General features: G+C 36.6%; 1 long non-coding RNA gene across 1 annotated transcript; it reads right to left on the bottom strand.

Moving 5' to 3' along the window:
* Window positions 1–216: 216 nt before the first annotated feature.
* LOC133523660 (uncharacterized) lies at window positions 217–18,011 on the bottom strand. Its single transcript, XR_009800263.1, has 2 exons — window positions 17,537–18,011; window positions 217–642 (listed from the first exon to the last, which is right to left on the bottom strand). It is a non-coding gene; the product is annotated as an uncharacterized LOC133523660 (long non-coding RNA).
* Window positions 18,012–24,599: the final 6,588 nt, after the last annotated feature.

A 24,599-nucleotide genomic window follows, 5' to 3' on the forward strand; every position in this document is an offset into this window, starting at 1 on the left:
GTGAGATGCTAATTTCACAGACCTTCGCTCCACCGAGTTCTAGTGTCCAAGCTGATCGGTAGACTGGTCAAGCTTCGAATCTACAAGACAGTAATTAGATTTTAATGCATGGGTATATTGGGTATGTTTCACATTTGGACTCTGACTCGGAAAAAAGAGAGCAAGCTCTTAGTGACGAAAACGAATTTCTGGCGGAAGACCTACTCATAACTCATAACATCTTTATTGCTCATATATTACATTGAATACAGACCCTGTAAGGGCACAGCAATTTATTCTTATACTATAAGTACTTATACTTAAAACTAATCTTATTAATTACATTGCACAGCTATATAGGTAAAAATAAACCTTTAAAAAAAACTAGTATTCTATTTTGTCGGAAAGGTATCTTCAAAAAACTCCTGCAAAGAATAATAACTTTTTATCTAATAAATAATTATTTAAGGCGGTTTCAAATGATTCAGGTTTTGCTATTGATTTTATTGCTTGTGGAACCTATCAGAGAAGAAGATAGAAGTTGAAGGCATAGGAAAAATAGGGACCCAGAGAAGCTAGTTACGGCGCCCAACATAATTGGCGGGATTATAGCCGCACGACTTCGCTGGTTCGGTCACTTGGAGAGGATGGCAGAGAATCGAGCTGTGAGAAGATATACCGCTGGAGTAATGTAGCCTTAAAAGACCTGTCTGCCCCCGGAGTATCCAACTAGCGTGGAGTGATGAAGAATAGGGTAGAGTGGTGACTATGACGTGGCGTTCTCTTGTGTCAGAGGCCAAGATGCTTTTTGGGCCACTGAGCCAGTGGAGTAAGTAAGTATTGCTAACTATTTCATGACGAATGAACATGAGTTTAGGCACTAGATGTATTTCCAACCATGTTAATCCAGATATAAACTCTCCTTATTAAGTACGGTTTTAAAGATAACGTTATGTTAATTATTATAGTAATCATTTATGTGGTGGGGGTAGTATTTGTATTGAAACATAGTTAAAATAGTACATTACGATACAAGTGCGAAAAATAGGAAATTCGAAACGAGTGGCGATAAATTAAAACACGACCGAAGGGAGTGTTTTAAATCGACACGAGTTGCGAATTACCTATTCGCACATGTATCGTACAACGTTTTACAGTACATATGGCCCTTTAAATGTTCGACACAGTAACGTAATATGCTACTTCTCGCACTAGTGCTATAAAGTAGCCCCATATGTACTGTAAACGTAATTTCTGTGTTATCTAAAATATCCGTTTATTCGGATTCGGATAATCGATTATTTTCGGATATTCGAATAATCTCAACTATCCGAATATTCGGACTGAAAACCCTAATTGCAAACCCTAATGCGGTCGTATCAAAAATACAAGCTGTATATTTATGAAATTGGGAATGTGCATTAGCTATAAGAATAAGAAAGAAAGAAAGAATAAGAAAGTTTTTATTATCCACCAGCTAGGTTTCTACCAGTTTTTTTTTATTGTGTCAGAAAATTCCGTCTGTAGAAAAAGGTGCCAAATATTTAGGCGAATATAAAAAATGCAGGCACGAAGAACTGTCCTAGTGTCCTCCCATATGTAGAGAATTTGAATTTCGGGCCTTTTAGGGTTCCGTAGCCAAATGGCATAAAACGGAACCCTTATAGTTTCGCCATGTCCGTCTGTCTGTCTGTCTGTCTGTCTGTCTGTCTGTCTGTCTGTCTGTCCGAGGCTTTGCTCCGTGGTCGTTAGTGCTAGAAAGCTGAAATTTGGCATGGATATATAAATCAATAAAGCCGACAAAGTCGAACAATAAAATCTAAATTTTTTTTTTTTAGTGTACCTCCCCTACACGTAAAGTGGGGGTGATTTTTTTTCGCTTCAACCCTAGAGCGTGGGGTATCGTTGGAAAGGTCTTCCAAAAGTAATAGGGGTTTTCAAGAAACATTTTTTGATAAAGTGAATATATTCGGAGAAAATCGCTCCAAAAGAAAAAAAAATGTGTCCCCCCCCCCTCTAAATTTTGAACCATAGGTCCAAAAAATATGAAAAAAATCGTGGAAGTAGAGCTTAAGAAAGACATTAAATGAAAACTATAGCGGACATGATCAGTTTAGCTGTTTTTGAGTTATCGCAAAAAGTTTCCCCGACATAGTAAAAAGACTTACTTTAATTAGGTACTGATTATGCAAATTTGCCTATTTGTTTAACTCGGGTGAAAGGTACCGTTTCATCCCTTGGTTAACAATTTACTATACTTTAAGCTCCAGTTTAGCTTATTGTGACGGAAGAGTAACTACGGAACCCTACACTGAGCGTGGCCCGACATGCTCTTGGCCGGTTATTTTACTAAGAAAGTAGATTTGCCAGAGTTTATAAAGTCAGAACAAGATAAGTTGGCAGCGATTTTGATAGCGCAGACGGTGCAAGTGTCAAGTATCCGTCATAATTTCATAGACGTTTGACGTTTAAAATAACGCGTGCACCGTCTGGGCTATCAAAATCGCTGCTAACTTAACTTGGGTTTACTCTATCATAAACCCTCTATGTGCGTGGACGTGCGTGCGTGCGTGATAAAATTAGGTGCATTAATAGTGCCCTATTCTTAACAATATTAAGCGCAATTTCACCGTTGTTCGTGAATAATCTTCGACTAAGTTATCAAAAAGTATGGTATTTTCGGAACTTAACGAGTACATTAATCGAACTGTTTTCCTGGGAGTCACTTTAGACTCAAAACTGCAATGGCATGCACATATAGCCACTTTAGCCGGCAAACTTAGTTCAGCAGCCTATGCAGTGAGGAGAATCAGACAGCTAACAAACGTAGAGACGGCCAGGCTGGTTAACTTTAGTTACTTCCATAGTGTTATGTCGTATGGAATTCTGTTGTGGGGAAAAGCGGCAGACATTCAGACAATATTTGTACTGCAAAAGCGAGCTGTACGTTCCATCTATGGACTGGGCGCTCGAGTATCCCTAAGAGAGAAATTTAAAGATGCAAGCATTCTTACCGTTGCATCTCAATACATACTTGAGAATATTATGTATGTTCGGAAAAACATTAACGAATTCAAGCTTAACAGTGATATCCATAACTATAACACTAGAAACAAGCATAAACTTGCTGTGCCCGCCCACCGCCTCCGTAAGGTTAGTACGTCTTTCGTCGGGAACTGTACACGTTTTTATAACAAAGTTCCCACTGATATAGTGAATTTGCCTCTTAACAAATTTAAGTCACACGTTAAGAGCTCTTTGTTAAGTAAGGCGTATTATGCTGTGAATGATTTCATAGATGATAAGGATGCCTTTAAGCCAGTAGCTTGATCTTGATAGTATGATAAAAATGTCAGTAATAGTGTTTTCGTTTTCTTCCTGTGAAATAACCATACTAGCGTCCAGTAGAACTGACACAAGAGAACATCATGTTCTCGTTTGATTGTATTATTTTAGTTTTGGACACTTAGAGACCTTATACACCTCTAAGATTTTATTTTATTTTAAATTTTATTTTATTTTAAATTTCATTTTATTTTAATACCTATTTTAATGATTTGGACACTTAGAGACCTGTACATCTCTTAAGTCAATTTAAATTTATAATTTAGTTTTATAGGTAGGCACTCCTTATGAATAATATGTAGTCGCGTTTATGTGGCGCTATGCCGTCTTTAATGTAACTTACAAGCACAAATGTTGTATCTCACAATTTTTTTTATTATATTTATATTAATACAACCCGGCAGCTTGAACATGTCATGCTCGCTTAAAAGTCTTTACTTACGGTGGCGTCGTTGATCGGGTTGCCACTTTCCCGAATGAAGGTTGAGGGAGGCGATGGCTGAGATACACGTCATACTCGTGAACGGGTGCTGTTTGTGGAGACCGGTCTGTTTAAGCTTACACGGGGTACAGGTTATGTTAAAGTATGTAACTTTACTTTTGAGTGACATTAACGTGAGACACTTCATTCGGTTCTTGTCTGTTTTAATTTTTTTGTCTTTTAATTATTTATATAAGAATTCAAGCCTTGGCGACCCTCTACATCTCTAAGGATAATTTAATATATATTTTTATATTTTATCTCTGACACTTAGAGACTTATACATCTCTAAAGAATTTTAGTATTTTATGGTTTTATTTTTTTATCATAGTTTTTTTTGTGTAATTTGACATTTAGAGACAGTATACATCTCTAATAAAGTATTTATTATTTCATAGATTCGATATTTGTAATTGTTTTTTTTTTTTTTAATTTATTGTTTGTAAAAATGGACATGTAAAAGTGCCCCTGTGGCCTATTTGCTGAATAAATGTTTGATATTTGATATTTGATATTTGATTACATATATTTTACTCAGACAAGTTGTTATTTTGTATTTATCCCGCTCTGAATGAGTAGATCTTTAAACCAGACAAATTTTAAAAACAAGATAGGTAAACAAATATTCAACAAAAAAATCTGCCCACAAGTATGTTTTAATACCTAAGTACCCTAAATATCTACGAAGAGTAGACCAGATTAAGAGCCACCCCATACTAGCGTCTCCCGATCGTAGGCGTCTAACCAACTCTATGGCGTGGCTGTTGCTTAACGCAACGTCGTCGGCGCAAATGCTTAGTAGCGCCATTTTCCATAGAGATCATTTGACGCCGGCCGACGCTAAAAAGACGTTAGTGTGGGGTGGCCCTAAGAGGTCTAAACTTGCGGTTTTGTTATCTCATCTGCAAGTAATTATCGTCACAGGCATCACAGCGTTACGTGGCAATTACGTTAGGTCAGTCACCGCACCGCTAACTCATACGTTACAGATGTCGCACAAACCAATTGATCTACATATTTAAAGATTCTTTGGACTCAAATTCTATCTGCCAAGAACCGAACGCGATGACCCAAAGAGTGGTAGAGTGATAGACGATTTACACAGCCATTACTCAATTTAAATATTCATAAGTATCACACACAACTAATTGTTTAGGTATTTAGGTTAGGTACTTACATAAATACTTTTATACCTTGTGTCACTTATCCTTTTCCAAACTATAAATAACGAATCTAACGATCATTGATGTTGCGTTCAAAACTTAAAATAGACCAAGCCGTCCGGGCCGAAGTGCGCAAATAGGTACCGATACAAACAAACATACAATCCCGAAAAACTTATGTTCTTAATTTTTGTATTTCAGGTAGTCGATTCTTTTCATTTTTCATACTCTCAAAGTGGCTCAATATTTATTTATTTATGAAGCGGGATGAAAGTGAGACGTTACTGCTCTAGGGCGTTTTACTTTCCATGTAAGTTTTCTTTTTACGATAAGCAATGCGCACTAGCGTTCTAAATTGGATTAGTTGTACTTATAATTTCCATTCTGATATTAAAATGTTAATTGAAAGTACCCTCAAAAATACGAACTATAAAAGTTAAATTTAGACTCATGTTTTGTAAAAAACACTACTATTTTATTTTCCTCGTATTCGGGTGAAAAGCACCCATTCTGACTCGAACTATACTGGAATGGGTGCCTTTTATCCTTTGGTTAACGGGCTCCCCGCGGTTTTCATCGATTTTTGACAAGTTTTGAGCGGTTACTCTTACATTTTCACTACAGTATAGGGAGCGTGCATGAACTGTAGGAGGCAGCACAAGAGCCGTCAGATTTTTGGCGCGTGGCGTATATGTGATGTTTATTGTTCCGATGTAGCCCAAAAGATGGCAGAACCTACTATGCACAAGAAAATACGTGACGTGTAAATGTACATGTTTATGGTTCCGATTCAGGCCACAAGATGGCAGACCCTCCAACGCGCACGGTCCCTATAAGGAAACGGCTATCGGTTCTTCAATATTTTACCTCTATTGTTGTTGAATGAATGAATATTACACTTTTTTCATAACTCGATTGCTGTGAAGGATCTCACATACTTATACGATATCTTCATATTTGGGTTCGTCTTTGACGTCTCTAAAAACTGGTCAGAGATTTTAATTTAAAACGGCGATTTGGGCCAAATTTTTTATCTTTAGTTTAAGTTGATAGTAAGTTTTATTATGTATGTTTATTTCTTTGTTTTTGGATATTAAAAGGAAGAGGATATTTATTATGTTAAGAATAAAAACGCGATTTTAATTTAAAACTAATTAACACAAAAGTTATGGCCAGATAACCATTTTTTTGCTTAAAATTGTTCAACTTCGATGCCAAATATCTCGAAGACAATGAACTTTTAAGTAAATATGGGATACTATATTGCTTAAAGCCGTTGCTGTTAATATGATAAGCTACAAAAACCATTAGAAAACTAAGGGATTCAGACCGAAGGTCATTGGCCAGAGAGCCCCTTGACAATTAATGGCATGATCGAAATCGTAAATACATAACGTGTTGTGCAATCACGGTGACCGTTAAACAGATCGTACCCACTAGGTATACCTACCTATAATTCTGATGCGAATGGCCTGGAAAATGACAGGATGTTTATCGCACTGTAACATTATCAGTCACGCGGATAAAACCGTTGCATACGTTCTCGACTTCTCGACATCACAATATATTATTATCTCCACTTTGTTTTGGTTTAAAGGTGAACTTTGCTAATTAGACCAGAATTAGAATAAATAGACTTATGTACTTAGGTAGACCTATATTATTGTATTAGGTTATATTATTATTGTATTAGGTTTAGGTATAAGTACTTACTGTAAAAGAGATACGGTCTATCTGAGGTGGGGAATGTAAACGCTCCAGGTAGATTCTGATAATATTTATATATTTTTTCTTCAAACAACACAATATGTACAACTATCGACTGACTCAGATGCTTGCTACTTTCAGAAAGAAATCGCCTGCAGATCTTTATTCCTTCAGCAGGGCGATAGTTCAGAATTAAAATAAACGTTGCCAGTTATCTATCAAGTACCTAAACCTACAAGGTAGGACTAAGCTATACCCGTCACATTTTCCGCCTTTTTCGGTTGTATGTTAAACGAGCCCGACCCGAAGTAGATTCGGCAGTAATTAGAGCACGATCCTGGCAGAAACGATGATTTTTTCCTTTTTTTTGTAGGATCGTTTGCAGATAATAAATAAATCTTTAAAATTCACCTTCAAAAGTATATCTTTCACAGTCTAAATTGTCCTACATATAGAAACATCCACTTTTGTCAAACTTTTGATGCTGACTGTACTACATATATCACTACACCTTATAAAACAAAGTCCCACAAAAGTATGTTCGCGATTAACTCAAAAACTACTGAACGGGTTTGCATGCGGTGTTTACCTATCTATATAGTGATTATACTGATTATCGATAAAGGTTTAAGGCGAAGGGTAGGGCAAGCTCTTTCCATACAAACTTTGTGCGCGTTTTTCTTCGTTTATGTTTGCGCTACAGTTATTATTTTTGGTAAATATGCTTATTTTTCTGTTAGCTTGATGTATTTTTTTTATTATTTTTTTTGTATTTATTAATTTTTTTAATAAAGAAAAATTTCTACATCAAGTTCTGCGTATATCCAATATATACAAGCAAAAAATTAAATTAAATGCTATATTTAATTTAGTGCCAAAACTAACAAATACAACTTGCTCAAGGTTTATATGGAGAATGCCTTGCCCTACCCTGCGCCTTAAGTGTAATAAGTATTTGCTAAGTGCGAAGCCGGGGCGTGTCGCTAGTACTTGATAGACATTAGTTTACAAAAATACCTTCTTATCCTGTAAATTTGTAACATTCTGTATTTTATGAGATGCAGTGAAACACAACAGTCACAATTGATGGACTTGGCCTTGGACCACTACGTAATGGTCTAAACGTTAAAGCCATCATATTCTCAAAGCGCTTGCACTTATTGCAGCCAAGTTTGCTGCCCTAAATGGGTACCTATATACGGACGTATTTGAACATTAACTGTCAGGTATCCGTTCTTTAAAAGGCACAGTTAGCCGTTGATTACACCGTGATTTATTGGTTAGACGCCTTTCAGCTTTCAAACAGTCTAGTTGCCTTTCAGAATTCACTTGGCGAACGGTTAATCCCAAAAAAAGCCTTATTAGTCCGACTAATTTCCCTAAAAAATTCAAAAGTATTAAACTTGGCATGCATGCAGAGTCCATCTAAACTTGGCATGCAGGGAAAGTATCATTATAAATGTGACATTTCCATTCAGAAAATTGACATGAATGATGACATGCAGAGTGAGTTTAGTCCGACTAGCTTATGCAGTAGGTATTTTTTACCACTTGTTCATTTGTTTACAACGTTCAAAAACTAATTGTACTTAGTTTTCAAGTCGGCAGTTATTAATGTTATTATCAATTTACCCTATTGATTAAGTTGAAATTCAAATAAGGCACCTATAACACATTTCATATACCTACATAACATGTAGCTGCCTATTGGGATCTGCATTTAACCTCGAGCGCTGAACGCAACTTTGGTAATTAAAAACCGGCCAAGTGCGAGTCGGACTCGCACAGGAAGGGTTCCGTACCATTATCTATAAAAACGGTCACCCATCCAAGTACTGATGACCCCGCCCGACGTTGCTTAACTTCGGTGATTGGATGAGAACCTCGAAATTGGAAAGAAATATTTATTTTATTCTGTTTTTAGTATTTGTTGTAATAGCGGCAACAGAAATACATAATCTGTAGAAATTTCAACTGGCTAACTATCACGGTTTATGAGATACAGCCTGGTGACAGACGGACGGACGGACGGACAGCGGAGTCTCAGTAATAGGGTCCCGTTTGACCCTTGGGTACAGATCCCTAAAAACTAAAAAAACCGGACATATGCGAGTCGGACTCGCCCACCGAGGGTTCCGTACTTTTTAGTCCCTCAATTATATGAAAATGATATATAACTTACCCTACTAATTCAAGTTCGAAAAAATTATAAACTTTGAAAGGCTTTTTATCTCGGAAGCTTTTAGGTCTATGGGATTCTTCATTTGGCCAACATCATAAACAAGTCTGCAAAAAATCATAACTACCGGATTTGACGCAAACACTAATGTATAAAGTTACTGTATTAATGATCACATACGGCTTCTCAAAAAGATATACGGCGAGTCACGCTAGTCTGATTTTATTTGTGGTTCTGACATTTCTGACCGACGCTCCTATAAAATAAACACTGCCCAAGTTGGCTAAACTAAGGTACTAACTCAAAATCTAAGCACAAACTAACAAGAATACCCAGTTCGTATTAATAGATCCTGTAGCCAACTAGTCTGGTCTGAGCGGTATTAAATGTAAATTAGTCTTTACTGTAGCGCGCTGGTGCCATTTGTGCAATGGGTGCCCGGCGAGGGCGACCCGGCGCCTAGCCAAGTGACCACGGCCATCAGTTATTTGTAGCTCAGATTATTCCATCGATTAGATCACTGTATTCATTAAACATGGCTATTTGCGATATAGGTAATAACAAAAGAATAAAACAGATATTTTAAAAATGCATATCATTTTAAACGCCCGAACCTATAATAAAATTCACCTTTATTCGCATACGGTATACTGTATTATGTAACATATCAAAGTTTACTTACTAGTAGTTATTTATTTAAACTTTATTGCAAAATAAAAATAAGTACAATTGGCGGACTTAGTGCCTTAAGGCATTCTCTATCAGTCAACCATAGTGCAAAACTGAAATTCTCGAATGTGGGTGCAGTGAGAAAAATAATTCAGAAAACATGACAACTAGCTATTTATAATTATACGCAATTTCATAATTATAATGTTTATTGATTGATATGCAGCGTCTTGGTGTTTGCGAATGGATGGCTGATGGTACTGCAGTCATATTTGCCTATAAGCATGCATATAGATATCAGATAGTATATTCGTACCCGCACTAATCTAATCAATGAAATGAATGAAGTAACGTCTTTTGATTTCACAGAAACGATAGCTATACGACGGTGGAAGAAATTGACGTGATGTTTGTCATCACGTGGGTTGGACTTCCACAGGCGGATGTAGATAACATTTCACTGCGATGACATAATATACATACAGATAGACCTATACGAATAACGCTCCTTGTAAGTACTTACTATTAGTGCGTCTTGCATATCGGATTGCGTGTTTGCTTGTTTAGTCTACTGCGGTTAACTAAATTGTAGTGGTCTTTATATAGACTCTTAAAACTGTTAAATGCCTTTATCGAATCTAAGATCTAATTCGGAGTCGGAATTTTCTTCTGATTGGAATAGTGAACGAGCACCGGCGGCTTGCCGTGGTCGGTGAGAGGAAACCTGTTTCGTGGGACGCCGAGTGTCCGTGGGCGTCTGCCCGCATAGTGTCGAGGAAACTGCCTCGCCGATAGAAGTAAAAACTATACCGACATGAGTAAATACGAATTTAAGTACTTCATCTGCAACTACTTACTTATTACATACTTTATTTTACAGGTTTTTAATTTATTACAGCTAGTGATTTATGTGATATAGGCTATATCCTACCCCGAGTTTCAAAGTATTGATACATTTCATACTATCTCCACACCCGTATTCGTCTATAAAAAACATATAAATATAAATGTCTATCAAAGACATCCCGTCAAAAACATAAATGTAAAATGAGAGCCAAGTTCAATATGAAGTACGAAGTATGCGTTTTTGATCTATAAGTCAATCAATCACATAAATTCCGGTTTTTAAACGTTAATTTATCAAAAACTGTTTCAGCTACGTTTTCAAAATTTTGTATTCTAGACAAGCTAAGGAGCTTGAATAAATGTTGCAAAATTTCAAATGTGCAGGTTGAATAGCTTTGAAGTTGTGAAGGGGTCAAAAGTTGCTCGAAATGGTTCGTGTAATATTACACACGGTTGCTGCGTTGCCAGTTCCTTTTTCTTTGAACTTGGCCGGACACGCTACCGCGTATCTAAATACATACAGACAGACTGTTACAGAGTGTATGTATAAATATCAGTAATATTAAACAAGCAATTGGAATTAATGGCAAATAAATCCATTTTGATGTTTACGTTGTTTGTTGTTTTTTATGATACCTTTATGTACTTACAGGTACAAACCAACGTAAAACTTGTAACTTTAGTAACCATATTCATGCCTATTTTGTAAAACTTTGTTAGGCCAAGAATATGTACACAAGACCTTATAGCCCATATATATAATAATGTGTACATATTTTTTGGCACTTTAATCGTATCGATATTTTTAGACGTGACTGTACAGTCAGCATCAAAAGTAGCGGATGAAACAACGCGATAAAAGTATCTGATATTCCGTATAACTTTTCCAAATGTAGATAATTTTCTAAAATTCGCGTTCAAAAATATATCTTTTACAGTCTTAGTTGTTCTATATTAAAGACATCACTTTTTGTTAAGCTGTTACAGAATGATGCCGACTTTTGATGCTGACTGTACCTACTGTAAGAAAAAAAGCTTTGCCAGTATCGGAAGCCTAAAATGGACAAACGTTCAGTAAATCGAACAGGTTGTGATTCGGAGGAAGGTAGGTCCATTTGAAACATGGCAAAAAAACTAAGGTGCCAATAAAGGGACGGAAACCTATTGTTTGTGTGTCATTCTGGTATCGAGACTGAAGAAAAAATGAAGGGTCCCTTCTAAAGAAATGGATGGCTTGGAATACAATGAGCCCTTTGTGCGCGCAGGCGCCGATCGGTCTGGGCGCGCAGCGCGCGGCGCGCCGCTCAGTCTGGCCCGCTTGGCTCTATCTATCGGATACTCGTATTATTTGGACTCGCTTTGTCACACACGTACTGCGATCCCAATATGGCGGATGGGACGCGCGCGGCGCGGGCGTGTGTTACATCTGCATACAATGCTGCCCCCCGCGCCGCGCTCCTCGCACGCCGTACTCCTGCCTGCGCCTGCGCTTCCTTTCCTTAATAGCGACAGTTTAATCCGGCACACAATGAATCCGCTTGCTACCGTTTACCGACCATTGATTCGATGCCAGGACATCTTTCGTAAAATACAATACACACTTTATTCCTTAACAAATATAATTATAAAATTGCCTGCAATATGAAATCTCAACGTCATTTTTTGGCGCTCATCGAGTGTTCAGTGAGTCTTTCGTCAAAAGAATACACTAGATTACTTGTAGTACAATTTTTTTTTACAGTAGCTCCTTTAATAACTAATTAATAACCAAAATTATAACACCTCAAAACAAAGTGTCTTTAAGTATTTACGAGTAAAAGTTGTCCTTTTAACAGACAGACTCAGACAGGATTAACATGTTATAACGATAGCAATGAAACCGCATGATTCTATTACCTACTTATGCAAGAAAATATATGTACATTAACATATGTATTATATAAATGCAGCATTAATCATTCCTCACAAAACAATTGTGATAGATACGAGAATAACGTGTCATAACATCACGCCACTGCATTGCTACGTCGTCACCTGACTCACCGTCATTTGCCTTGACGCAGCATTTACTATGAATGTTTATAGGTAGGCACTTGAAACACCGGCATTCCTAGCTGCCCTCACCGATCGCCCCCCTCTATGTAACAACATATCTATACCGGCAAACTGATTTGAAAGGCATTAGATGACCTAAATTACCTATCGGTAATAGTCTTTAATTTATAATAAATTTTCCAACAGGTAAGTAACTTATAGTTTATAATGCGCATAAACGTTATTTTCAAAAAGTTTAGTACCTTATAGTATTTGTTACTAGTACAGTCACGTTTGAAAATATCGATAGGAAAAAATGTTTATACACTACCTTAGTATATGAGCAATAGTCGTGTATACATATTTTTGGCACTTTATTCGTATCGATATTTTCAGACGTGATCGTACATGTATTAAGCTGAAACACTAACAAGTTTAATATCTATAGTTTATATGGCAGTGCGGTGAGATTCCAATGCTTGAATTCTCAGAAATCTTCCGCCGTCTTATGGCATCTCTGATCCTTCGTCAAAAAAGATAACATCGAGTTAGCAACACTTTTTTTCGTTAAAAATATCGTTCCATTTAAAATAAAAGATCTGTTTTTGTTTCTTTCTTAGTTCTTGCATGAAACATTAGTTCTGTTTATTTGAAATCGGAAAAAAACAACTGGTATATTCTTTGGAATAAGATATAAATAATACATGTAGTCGTTCGAACACATCGGCTGTAGTTCAATGGGTCCAGCCATATAAGTTAGCACAAAGTTGTTTTCGAGCCCTCACATTCTTAGTTCATAGCTGCTTTACATTATTGTGCATTTAATTGGCTCGCAAGAGTCGGTCCTTATGCCATTTATGGTATGTTGTCGAGAATCTAGTTCTACTTGACTGGCGAGGAGGCAAGGCGCGGCTTGACTTTACGGAGCTCTCAGCTCTTGTTTTCTTACATAGTCTCTCCCATGTCTCTCCATACACAGCGAGAAGACGTGTGGACACAACGTAATGTACCTCCACTTTATTGACGCCTCCGTTGTCAATTTATAAGCGTTTAAATCCCTAAACGCGCGATTGTTTAGAGCGATAACCCAAAGTGTTTTTTGTTCCACATAACGATGAACAGATCCACTCAAAAACTTGACAGATAGACGCGGTCAGAGCAGGATAAAGTGCATTCTTGGCGCATTCCATTCCATCCCTCTGACCCGCGGCTCTCCTATCATGTTATTATCTTCATATTTTTTTGTCAGTTGGTATTCGAAAATATGTATAAAGCGCGCAGTTGTTTTATGCGATAAACGCAATGCGTTTGCAGCACACCATTTTACGTCAAATAATCTAATTACCAAAGATTGTTTTACGTGGTAAATTAAGCGATTTCTCGCAGCGTGAGACGCAATGTGTCATACGCATATAAAAAATTGTTTATCTTTTCATAGTATGTGTAAGGAGTGTACCAAAATTATTTAAATGATTTTGAAGGAGTATTTTTTTACCACAATGGAAGTAAAAAAGTGTATAAGACACCCGATTGTTAATTGCCATGCATTTTGCACGTTATTGGCATTAAAGAAAATATGAAGAGCTATAAGTACGGATAGAGCCGAAAAAACAAAGAAAAATTACGATCGTGTTTCAAGCTTCCAAGGCATGAACGCCGGACGCATCCTTGTAACTGTTAATTAGACATTAGTCGAGGGTGTCTAGTGAGGGTTGTTGGGTACAAATTCGACGGATGTCGCGCCGCTTCCGCCCGTGCGCCGGCGACGCCATTTGTTGCAAATTAGAACCAAGAGGGCGGCGTTGAAAATCTTCAAACACACCGCGCTACGTGTACAAGCAAACGTGTGAGACTATTAGGCTACGCTACAAAATACACTGGCCTGAAAAAACGTGAGTCAGAATGGCGGGTGTACCTAAATAAAATTAAATAAAAAGCATACCATATTTTTGTACCTAAATTGTACTATTTAGTACCTCCTTTAAAAAAAATTGTACCTCACGGTACATAAAGTTATCATTATCATCAAAAAACAGTACACCCGCCATCCTGACAGTCAGAATGGCGGGTGTACTTTATTACGCTATGTTCCCGTGGTTATATAAATTCTATAAAAGCCAAATTTTTGTACCTTTTTTGTACCTTCATATTCAATTATAATACCGACAACCGGTCTGGCTTCGTGGGTAGTGACCCTGCCTATGAAGCCGATGGTCCCGGGTTCAAATCCTGGTAAGGGCATTTATTCGTGTGATGAGCATGGATATTTGTTCCTGGGTCATGGGTGTTTTCTATGTATTTAAGTATTTATAAATATTTATATATTATATATATCGTTGTCTAAGTACCCTCAACACAAGCCTTATTGAGCTTACTGTGGGACTGAGTCAATTTGTGTAATTAATGTCCTATAATATTTATTATGAATATGAGCCGTTTTATTTGTGGTTTCCAAGTTTTTCTCATTTTATATTTTGCTTACTATTACAATTTTGCAGGTGTTATAATTTTTCAAGTTATCGATCTCATTTTTAAGAAAAAGCGGCCAAGTGCGAGTCGGTCTCGCGCATGAAGGGTTCCGTACCATTTATGACGTATTAAAAAAAAATCTACTTACTAGATCTCGTTCAACATTTTACCACTTTGGAGTTTGGACACACATTTTACTACTTTGAAAGTGTCTCTCGCGCTAACTATTCAGTTTAGAAAAAAATGATATTAGAAACCTCAATATCATTTTTGAAGACCTATCCGAAGATACCCCACACGTCTGGGTCTCGTATGGGTTTGATGAAAAAAAAAATTATTTTATGACTTAGTAAAAAAACTACTTACTAGATCTCGTTCAAACCAATTTTCGGTGGAAGTTTGCATGGTAATGTATATCATATATTTTTTTTAGATTTTTCATTCTGTTATTTTAGAAGTTACAGGGGGGGGGGGGACACACATTTTTTCACTTTGTAAGTGTCTCTCGCGCAAACTATTCAGTTTAGAAAAAAATGATATTAGGAACCTAAATATCATTTTTGAAGACCTATCCATAGATACCCCACACGTATGGGTTTGACGAAAAAAAAAAATTTTTTTTTTTAATTTTATGACGTATTAAAAAAAGCTACTCACTAGATCTCGTTCAAACCAATTTTCGGTGGAAGTTTGCATGACAATGTATATCATATATTTTTTTTAGTTTTTTCATTCTGCTATTTTAGAAGTTACCGGGGGGGGGGGACACACATTTTACCACTTTGGAAGTGTCTCTCGCGCAAACTATTCATTTTAGAAAAAAATTATATTAGAAACCTCAATATCATTTTTGAAGACCTATCCATAGATATCCCACACGTATGGGTTTGATGAAAAAAGATTTTTTGAGTTTCAGTTCTAAGTATGGGGAACCCCCAAAATTAATTGTTTTTTTTTTTCTATTTTTGTGTGAACATCTTAATGCGGTTCATAGAATACATCCACTTACCAAGTTTGAACAGTATAGCTCTTATAGTTTCAGAAAAAAGTGGCTGTGACATAATCGGACAAACAGACGGACATGACGAATCTATAAGGGTTCCGTTTTTTGCCATTTGGCTACGGAACCCTAAAAACGCTAAGGTACAATTATTTTTATTACGCCAAGAATTAGTACCTTTAATGTTTAATCTGTTAAGTTCAAATAACTCAGATAACCCTACACATTTGGGCCTGTTTACACATTGATTAATGTTTATGGCGAGTTCATATATTTGCCACTAGAGTTCAAGTTCGCCCGAATGATTCGCGTTACAGCGAACTGCGTGGGTACATGTCGCGACTCGCGACAGCTCGAACATTCACCGCCGCAGCATCGCAGTAGAAAACATTTAGAGCCAAACCAAGACAGTGAAGTAAGTAAGTAAATATTCTTTATTGCACCAACAATTATACATTTTACATACATGTAAAACAAAAATTAATTTTAAAGGAAAATAGAACCAGGTAACAACAGGCGGTCTTTTCGCTAAAAAGCGATCTCTACGAGCGAAGATAAGTTGGCAGCAATTTTGATAGCCCAGACGGTGCACGGGTTATCAAAATCGCTGCCAACTTATCTTGGTTTGACTCTACATACACCCGTGTTTGTATAGGATTCCGTTACCTTAGGGGTATCGGTAAGTACGTTTAAGGAATCTCAATAGCATAATTAATCTTAAGAAGGAAAAAAATAATATTGTTTTTTATTTTTATAAAAATCAATTAAATGTTGCTTATAGCGTAGTTGTAACAAGGGCATTACCTTCAAACTCGACCAAACAATTGAAAACTGTGACACATCAATGTTATTTCTAACATCGATCGTCCGAGATAGTACTTACGTTTAGTAGCAAATGTATCAACTCATACTAAACACTAATCAATATGTAAACAGACCCTAACGCTAGTGTACACGTTCGTAAGGGCCTTATAAGATAAAGAAATAATTATTGATTATCTCCGAAATGGAGTTTATTAGAATACCAGTGTCTTTGAGAAAGTTACTTAATTTAAGCTCAGGGATGTACCCTTGAAATTAACGGAAAAAGAAAAACACGTTGAATATCTAGAAATGGACCTTACAGGCAAAAGAGTGGGTCAGTACAGCGGTGTCGCGTTCATGAATTAGAGCCAATCGTGCAGTCTAACGCCACAACGCGATTGGTTGATGAATTTGATAATTTCACACCACGCGCGCGATTGGTCGCAACTAGTTGCGTTAGACTGCACGATTGGCTCGAATTCGTGAGTGACACCACTGAACTAGCACCATTCTTAGTGCCCGTAAGGCTCGTCCGTAGATATATGTCGATGATAGGAAAATTACTGTCTTGGGTGAGACCTGAACTCACGGCCACTAAGCTTAATAGCATCGTTCGCAGACGTTTCTTCTAGATAAAAAAAAATAATTCGGTCAAAATCTAATTAAACGGATAGATAAAATGATGCCACTCTACCCTTCTTTTAATAAATATATAACCGTCGTCATTGCTCTACATAGCTATCTAGTTTATTCGTTTGAGTTAATTATGACAACGAGCGTAGCGGAGGAGTTATCTTGTGGCTGGGAATTAGCAACCACAACAATAAAGTGAGCCGATCGAACCAAGCGAGCGTACTTACCTTGGTGCCTAGCCGCCGACGAAGCGTAAATAGTAATACTGTCGTTATAAGCTAATACCTACTCGTAGACGTCTCTAGAAAGCAGACTGGTCGCCTGATAGCAAGTACATATAATAATACCTTCGTTGTTAACTCCCATGTTGTTGCAATTTTTTAATTACGGTTTTGTCTCACAATGACTGGCACGCACGATTCTGTAGAGAGTATACGTGTCTGCGAACGACCATCGGCGCCTATAATCGCCATCATTCAGTAAAATGTCGGTAAATCTAATAAATGCGAAACAATGACCGTGCATGACCACACAATTGCCTATCGTTCAGTATCACACTACGCTCCTTAAACTCATTCGCATTCGCTTTATTTGATGCGAATATCGATACGAATGTATGAAATGATGTGAATACTCGTATATACAAATGCGAATATTCGTGACATCCCTCCTATTTACATAGAAGTCCAACGTAAAATTAGACTGGCAGTGAGACACCCAATGAGCTTATTTTAGGGATTGATTTATGACTATTATGGACATATTTACATACTTGAAAAATACAATAAGCCGCTGCTGTTAGTTTAAGACTTTTAATAGAGTCGGTCTACGCTTTGCACCATATTTTATCTAAAATGTGAAAATGCTATGAAAACATTCATATTATCGGTCAAACAAGTTTATCAGTAGAAAAAAATGAAAATGTAAAATTTTCTATGCGACGATAACCTTTCGTGCCTACTTTTATTAAATTTGCCGCTTTTTTCTAATGACGGAAATAGCTTCACAGACTATATTTTCATAGTCATTTGGTAATAATGGTAACATTTCTTCACTGACACACCGTCACTGCAAAATCTGTGCATAATTAGCTTTGCCTACTCTAGTATTATTTTTGTTTCGCTCCAATAGATACATTTACCAATTAATTAATATAATTAGTAACAGAATAATTAATACGTTTTTCCTTTGATTTGACTACCGACATCATTGTTTGGCGTAACGACTGCACCTCGCATTTAAATTACACTACACGGCTTGGAGGATAACAACCGGAGTCGCCTTACTTACCCCTCTGTCGAAAACCTCGACCAATGGTCATAATTATTGTATGGACTGACGTAGAAGTAAGATACAATTTTTTTTTTGTTTTTTTTTTTACTAAAATCTATTACATTTGGGGGGTTGATATTTTGCATACTTAATAGTAACATAAAGCCATATCATCAAAAAAAAATTACAAGCCAAAACTCGCTGGGGGCAGATTCACTTATACTGGCATGGCCTTTGCAACATTGATAAATAAAAATAAACGTGGTTCAGGGATTTTATTGCCAAAAGCCACAAATTCTTAAGAAGACCGTAGTTCCCATTTTCTTATCTGAATATTGACATTTCGGAAAATATTTTTATAAAAGTAATAGTACTACTCGTACACAATTAATGTATATTAACCATAGCCGCTGGCCTTCGTTTGATATTTTCGGATTTATTAATATTATATTATAAGAGTTAGAAGCGAAAAACAAATTCCATACAGATTTTTATAACCTCGAAATAATCAAACGAAGGGACTTAGCTGTGGTCAATTTACATTGTGTAAAAATATTTTCCATGTCAATAGTTAATAATACCCAAGGAGGTAAATGAGGACTAGGGTACGTCTGAATGGAGAAGCGGTCGTCTTCCGTCCATAATCGTCTTAAATTCATAGACAAGAAGTTACTCTCATTTTACCGATTGCAACGCCATCTGAGACTTAAAATGTTTAGCATTTCTTAAAGCTCCTTGGTAAGCACATGTTCTAGTTGGGTCAGACAACGCCATCTTTGGGGAGACCTTGGGATTAGCTAGAAGAACCAGCGATGGGAATTAAGATTTTATTTTTACGCATCAAGAAAGTCAATAAACAAAATGTACTTTATTTCATTAATTTTGGCATAAACATTCAAGTAACATACATATTGCCATGTCTGGTACTACTTTTCGTTGCTAAAAATTGTTATAAAAAAAATAGAGAGAGTACTTCTACTACTTTTGTATGACAAATTTATACTTGATTTAATTTTATTGTGAGTTCGCTATGATAATGACTCAACGAATATTTTTTTAAGCTTGTGAACACTCATAAAAATAGTAGCATGTCTTGTTTAGCTGTGGCAAAAATGACAATATTCATCAACGTACCCTGTCCAAGTACCCCCAATGTGGAGTCAAAAAGCTTTTTATCAGAAGTTCGTACTTCACTATGGGTTAACAACTTTAAACTGGAAGCACACTTGGACGTGTGACTTTGTCATATCATATCATTTTGTATGGGGTAACGTGTTATCTTTATCGTCGCCCTAAAGAAAGAAAGGGACAATGGTCTCCCTCAAGCTATTTTGCTCTGCACGTTTTTTGGAGGCGAGAGTGCAGTCTACTTTATTGAATATTTGTGTCGACGGCCACGTAGTTTACACAATATACAATAGATGGGGCTGTTTCGTTTATACGAGAAGGTTCATTCGAAATTATATGACTGTGCCGAGCCTATCTTTACTTTTGAAATGTTGCCATTTAGTAAAAATAAAGATTCTTTGGTAGTTAAGTATATTACATGAAATAAAATTATTTATTTATTTAACGTATTTATATTATAAATCCCACTTAAAGCTCCTTAGGACCTGTTTCACAATGTCCAAGTAAAGTCCTGAATCAGCTACTTGCCATAATCTGACGAATAAAGTCATCGTTGGCGTTTCAGAATCTTCAAATAAGCGTAACTGAAGATAAAGTGCTAAGTTTTGTAGGAAGTTTTACCTGGCAGTTAATTTGTTTGTTAATTAGCTATCCTATTTTAACTGTGAAGTACTTCCCATATGAAACAATATGTAAATATAGTCTGTAAAGCCATTAGCGTCAGTAGAAAAAAGCGGCTAATTTAAAAAAATGTAGGCGCGAAGGGTTCTCGACTTCTCGTCCCATAGAAAATTTAAAATTCGCGCTTTTTCTACTGACATACTTGTTTGACCGGCTATAGTGCGCTTATTATTTACTTGCATAGAAATACAACAAATGCATACTTTACGGTTTAAGACAGCTATAGTACGCTCATTATTTACTTGCATAGTAGAAATACAACAAATGCATACTTTATGGTTTAAGACAGCTATAGTACGCTCATTATCTACCTGCATAGAAATACAACAAATGCATACTTTACGGTTTAAGACAGCTATAGTACGCTCATTATTTACTTGCATAGAAATACAACAAATGCATACTTTACGGTTTAAGACAGCTATAGTACGCTCATTATTTAGTTGCATAGAAATACATCAAATGTATACTTTATGGTTTAAGACAGCTATAGTACGCTCATTATTTACTTGCATAGAAATACAACAAATGCATACTTTATGGTCTAAGACAGCTATAGTACGCTCATTATTTACTTGCATAGAAATACAACAAATACATACTTTACGGTTTAAGACAGCTATAGTACGTTCATTATTTACTTGCATAGAAATACAACAAAAGCATACTTTATGGTTTAAGACAGCTATAGTACGCTCATTATTTACTTGCATAGAAATACAACAAATGCATACTTTACGGTTTAAGACAGCTATAGTACGCTCATTATTTACTTGTATAGAAATACAACAAATGCATACTTTATGGTTTAAGACAGCTATAGTACGCTCATTATTTACTTGCATAGAAATACAACAAATGCATACTTTACGGTTTAAGACAGCTATAGTACGCTCATTATTTACTTGCATAGAAATACAACAAATGCATACTTTATGGTTTAAGACAGCTGTAGTACGCTCATTATTTACTTGTATAGAAATACAACAAATGCATACTTTATGGTTTAAGACAGCTATAGTACGCTCATTATTTACTTGCATAGAAATACAACAAATGCATACTTTATGGTTTAAGACAGCTGTAGTACGCTCATTATTTACTTGTATAGAAATACAACAAATGCATACTTTATGGTTTAAGACAGCTATAGTACGCTCATTATTTACTTGCATAGAAATACAACACATGCATACTTTATGGTTTAAGACAGACTATAGCACGGTAAAATCTATTAAATGACATTATTAAAAAAGTAGCATCTTCTCTTTCTTAATATTTTTAGTAAAAATATTTTTACACGTTTCTGAGACACTGACAATCATGTTGTGTAAATATATTTTTGAAAACGTTGGCCTTTAAAGATGTTTGCGAGCTCTACCGTACTCAAAAGTAACGTATGCGGAGTGAAATATATACAAAATTCAATGTCGTATTAAATAAAAACAACATGGTTATTTTTTATAAATATTCAAGTTTTTTTTATCGTATTTAACAATGTTAAATGTAAGATAAAGTTTACTCCAATGCGAGATATTTAACGGCAGTTATGGTACTTTAAAGTCATCTGTGTCGAAAACACAAATGTTGGCATTTTTTTAGTTACAATTTTATCTTCCTTAGGAAAACTTTTTTAGGAAACTTCCAACCAATTGAACCATTGGTGTTCTCAAAATAATAGTTACCTTGTCATGAATTTCTATTTTAAGTGACATATGATTCGCCCCCTATAAATCCCATAATGCAAAAACAGCTGTTTTTTTTTACATTTTTGACCAAATCATGTATCCGCATTTTAGAGCATTTTTGTTTCATTTCGGAGACGGTGGGCTTAACTTTTCTTAAACGTTTGCCGATGCCATGTGCGATTAAGATATTTTTAAACAGTTTTACTGCAACATTTGAATGTTCTCGTGACCTCTCTGTAAGATTTTGTGACTCACCGGGACTTCCTTTTTTTTTATCGATTTCTCCCAGAAAACTAGCTAATGCTGGAATGTTTCCCTGGACCAGACTTTCTAGCGGTAGTTTTTGTAAAGAAAAAGGACGCAAAAATATTAAAAACAGACCTTCAGCTCTAACCCGTTTCCACAAAATGTTCCACTATCTTCGCTTACGGCCACAGGGAAATAGTACTGACGTTTCGCGACGGTGTTCTTCTAAATTGACTATAATTTACAGGAGAAAGAATGCAATGCTCATGAAACTTACGGGATTAATTGACATACATATAGACTTTAAATTGGCAGTTAGATATAAAGGACGGAAAAAACCACTTGTTCCCACTTCACTTCCATTTTTTCATACCCACGGTATGTATATGCTACATGCATGCATGCCAAGTTTCATGTTTTGTGCCGGTGGCACCGTACTAGCTAAGAACAGGTAAGTACTATTCGGAGCGGACTGCTCTTAACATATCTCAATAAATATGCTCACGCTTCCATGAAACTTTTCACTCGAATCTTACCAGTAAACGGTGGCAGTGTCCGAATCCTTTTTCTGAAAGAAGCCTTTTATGACTGGAAGGCTAGGTGCCCAAATGATGCGAGGCCCGAAAATCTGAAGCTTGAAAGATCCTGAGACGATATTCTCAGCAAGAAAACATACGACGACCTACTCGAAGCTACCGCTACCGCTACCGCGACCGCTATGAATGTCGATGTGGCGCGTTTGAAAGCAGTGGCATTGCCTGAATCCGGAGCATGGTTGCACGCACTACCATCACCACACTTGGGCACACTCCTTGATACCGACTCCCTCCGCATAGGCGTGGCACTACGACTGGGCAGTGCTGCGAACCCCACCAGTGTGTGTGCGGGGCTGCAGTCCAAAAAAACGGTCAACACGGACTAGGCTGCGTACGTTGCGCCGGTAGGTTCTCCAGACACCAGTGCATTAACGAAATTATTCGACGTGCACTGGTGTCTGCGAATGTGCCTTGTGTCTTGGAGCCCCAAGGCTTATACAGGACCGACGGAAAAAGACCAGACGGTCTGGCACTGATCCCATGGGCGCGAGGACGTAGCCTCATTTGGGACGCGACGTGCATAAGCACATTTGCCCCTTCGCATCTCAGCCACGATACACAATGCTGGCGCTGCCGAAAACGCCGCCAAATTGAAACGGGCTAAATACTCAAATCTGGAGCCAACCTTCGATTTTATACCAGTAGCCGTTGCCTTGGTGCGCGGATGCTTAAAGATAAGAAAGTTGGGTCAACGCCTTCGAGAAAAAAGTGGCGACCCCAGGTCCGGCGCATATTTGGTCCAGCATATTTCGTTGGCCGTCCAAAGAGGTAACGCCAGCAGCATGCTAGGCACATTTACCCGGGTACCTATCGATCCTAGTTTATAATATTGTTAATTTTTTAGATTTAGTTTTTAAGTTTGTTAATTACTATACAAAAGCACATGTAAATAAATTTCTCAATAAATAATTATTACAGGTTTGTATTCAGTATTGTCTAGCCTTCCAGTTAACCTTAAGAGAACTATTGCCAAAGCCTTGCAATTGTGACAGTCAGAATGGCGGGTGTACCAAAATAAAATTAAATGAAAACCATACCATAGTTTTGTACCTAATTTGTACTATTTAGTACCTCCTTTAAAAATGTCTGCATTAAAAAAGGCTAGGCGCCACTTCGAAGAAATCTTCCTAAGAAAAATCATTTTTAAGACATGATTTTCTGAGTTATTTGAACTTAACAGATTAAACATTAAAGGTATTAAATCCTGGCGTAATAAAAATAATTGTACCTTAGCGTTTTTTCTTAAAAACGAAATCGATTACTTGAAAAATTATAACTGCGAAATTGTAATAGCAAGCAAAATATAAAATGAGTAAAACTTGGAAAGCACAAATAAAATGACTCATATTATAATTGAATATGAAGGTACAAAAAAGGTACAAAAATTTGGCTTTTATAGAATTTATCAATAACCACGGGAACATAGCGTAATAAAGTACACCCGCCATTCTGACTGTCAGGATGGCGGGTGTACTGTTTTTTGGTGATAACTTTAAGTACCGTGAGGTACAATTTTTTTTAAAGGAGGTACTGAATAGTACAATTTAGGTACAAAAATATGGTATGCTTTTTCAATGATTTTTATTTAGGTACACCCGCCATTCTGACTTTCACTTGCAATTGATAATAATCTAGTTCAATGTAAGCGATATAGGTATACTCAATTACTCATTACGAAC

This window comes from Cydia pomonella, chromosome 1, assembly GCF_033807575.1.
Source record: "Cydia pomonella isolate Wapato2018A chromosome 1, ilCydPomo1, whole genome shotgun sequence".
In the NCBI taxonomy this organism is placed as follows: domain Eukaryota; kingdom Metazoa; phylum Arthropoda; class Insecta; order Lepidoptera; family Tortricidae; genus Cydia; species Cydia pomonella.